The 2714-nt window shown below is 54.2% G+C and overlaps 1 long non-coding RNA gene across 1 annotated transcript; it reads right to left on the bottom strand.

Annotated features, from left to right (window-relative positions):
• Positions 1 to 1676: 1676 nt before the first annotated feature.
• Positions 1677 to 2508, bottom strand: LOC139703255 (uncharacterized). The gene is made up of 3 exons (XR_011705658.1): positions 2494 to 2508; positions 2070 to 2330; positions 1677 to 1984 (listed from the first exon to the last, which is right to left on the bottom strand). It is a non-coding gene; the product is annotated as an uncharacterized lncRNA (long non-coding RNA).
• Between the last annotated feature and the right edge of the window lie 206 nt (positions 2509 to 2714).

The following is a 2714-nucleotide window of genomic DNA, read 5'->3' as shown; positions in this document are numbered from 1 at the left end:
ACTTAAAAACAAAGGCAAATCATTGCATTTATATTTTGTGTAAAGAAAGATAATGAATTGAAAGGAGTAAGCCACATACAGAAATGTCAGACACACAGAATACACAGAAGCATTTCCTCTTCACCATCTGTTTATCCTCTACCAACATGTGATAATGAAGCACCCATTTTTCTATGATTATGATGCTCAAATAGAATATTAAAAGTGATTAAAACTTGGATTTATTATTAATAAAAACATAAGAGGCTTATGGTGATACAGAACATAAAACTTTAACTTAGGAAATTATAGATGTTTTACATAAAATCAGTGCTCTAGCTCTCAAACCATAATTTGAAAATACATAAAGTGATTCTATTTCATGGCATGTTCCAGGACAGGCTTAGGACGATCAGGGATGTAAACATTGATGATGCTCATCCTCACCCAGACTGGAGCTTGGCTCTAGGACAGGGTGGGCACTGACGTGAGCAGGAACAGGGTCCAGGGTGTCCCTGTCTGTGACCCTACAGTCTAGCCACAGTGGCTGGAAACCACTTCCCTGGGGGCTGACGGATCCAGCTCCAGCAGTAACCAGGCTCCAGGTTGCTTCCCCCCAGCAGCCAGGTGTCCTGGGGATTCTCAGGCTCAGGGTCAGCTCCCAACCTTGTTGGGGTCAGAGTGGTCCTGGGCACAGCATGTCTCAGGGTCCTGAGGCCAGTGGCAGAGCCAACCTGCAGATGCCACAGTCCGTGCAGAGCTGACCACCCTCCCATCTGAGTCTGTGCCAAGGGAGCCCCTTTCCCTCCAAGACCTTCCTCAGGTCACCCCTGTCCACAGGCCACACAGCTGCATGAGGAGGGGGCACCTCTGCCCTTTGGGGCCATGGGTTGGGATTTTGGTGTCACAGAACCTCATCATGGGGTTAGAGCTCACATACACCAAAGTTCTCTCTGAATACACGAGTTCTGTGCATTTAGACCAGGTTTAGGGCTTCCTGTCGGCATCCCTCAGCTCAGTCCTGCTTATGTTTGGGGACAGAGGAAACCTTGTTGTGCCTGCTGACGGTGGCTTTAGACTATCAGCTGCATCCATGGTCTCTATCACCTACATGGTGGCATGACTGTCTGTTCATTAACCTGTGAGAAGACAGACTGTGCCTTGTCATTGTCAAAGGTCCCCTGTGGCTGGATGGCTCAGGAACAGTGTGGGCTATGACCTCTACATGTGCCAAGTGCACAGATCAGTCACAGGAAGGTCACAGGGAACACTGGATTGGGAGGGACACTGGGCAGCAGAACATCCAGGCCCTTCTGAGAGTGGAGGGAGTTCCCCAAGCCATGAAGTGTCCTCAGAGCTCACGTGATGGCCATGAGCAGTGCCATCATAGCACAGAAAGCCTCAGCTAGAGAGGAGACTGTGCAGCCGCTGCTGAAGAGGAGCACTCCTGACACACCTCACCTGGAGAGAAATGAGGGGTGTCCAAGGGGAGGAGGCTTCTCTAGGACCCCCATAGCTGGGGCTCTCAGGAGGAGCTGCTTGGTGAGGAAGCTCAGGACTGGGGTCAAGTTCACTCCTTCCTCTGCACCTGCTCCTGGGCTGACCTGAGCTCCTATGTGCTGAGCGCCCCCTGCTGGCCCTGGGCACCCTGCAGGAGGTTTGTGTCTGGTCTCACACTGAGGTCCCCTCACTGTGTCTCTGGCACAGTAATAGGTGGCCATGTCCTCAGTGGTCAGGGAGCTCAGCTGCAGGGAGAACTGGTTCTTGGACGTGTCTCTGGAGATGGACACTCGGCTCTTGAGGGATGGGCTGTAGTAAGTGTTACCATTATAACATATGCCCCCTATCCATTCCAGCCCCTGTCCTGGGGGCTGACGGATCCACTCCCAGCAATAGTAACTGGTGGTGATGGAGTAACCAGAGACAGCACAGGTGAGGGACAGGGTCTGCGAGGGCTTCACCAGGCCAGGTCCTGACTCCTGCAGCTGCACCTGGCACAGGACACCTGAGGACAAGGACAGTCACACCCTGTTAGTCACCTGCAGTCACAACCTCCCCATGGACCCAGGTCTGACACTGGGGACACTCACCTTGGGGAACTGTGACCAGGCACAGGACAAGACCCAGCAGCCTCATCTTCTAGACCACACCTGCCTTCCCAGAGACCTCAGCCCTGTCTGAGCAGAGAGCTGGGAGCTCCCACAGCCCAGAGGGCCTTTGAACCCAGAGCAGGAGGAGGGATTTGCATGTGGGTGAGGCTCTTCTGATATCTGGAGAGGCTGAGGTCAGGCTGCCCAGGTCCTCTGTGCTCCTGAGCTGTGTCCCTGTCTTGAGCCCAGGTGGAGCTTTACCTGTGAGAGGAGAGCAGGTGGTTTCAGGGGAGCTGGAAGGCTGTCAGAGGGGGAGCCCACCCTCCTGAGCCCAGCCCTGCCTCCTCCAAGCCCTTCCTCCCTGCTCCTGGGAGGGTGTCAGAGTGGCAGCAACGTGCCCAGCATGCAAGAGGCCCAGGTTCACCTCCCAGCCCTGAAGGAGAAGCCCTCAGTGATGACTGAACAGAGCCCAGGGCTGAGGATGGGGTTCCCCACATCCAGGAGAAGAGCCCCTTTTGTTCTCAGGACTAGTTCTTCTCTTTCATCTCTGTGAGATTTGGGGGCTACAGACTGAGCAGGAGAGGAGGGAGCAGGGTCTCAGGAGGGCAGGGGCTTCCTGCTGTGTGTCTACTGCCCTCCCCCACC

This window comes from Marmota flaviventris, chromosome 2 (genome assembly GCF_047511675.1).
Source record: "Marmota flaviventris isolate mMarFla1 chromosome 2, mMarFla1.hap1, whole genome shotgun sequence".
Classification (NCBI taxonomy): Eukaryota; Metazoa; Chordata; class Mammalia; order Rodentia; family Sciuridae; genus Marmota; species Marmota flaviventris.
Note: the sequence above shows the minus strand (reverse complement) of the source record. Positions and strands in the feature narration are given on the sequence as shown.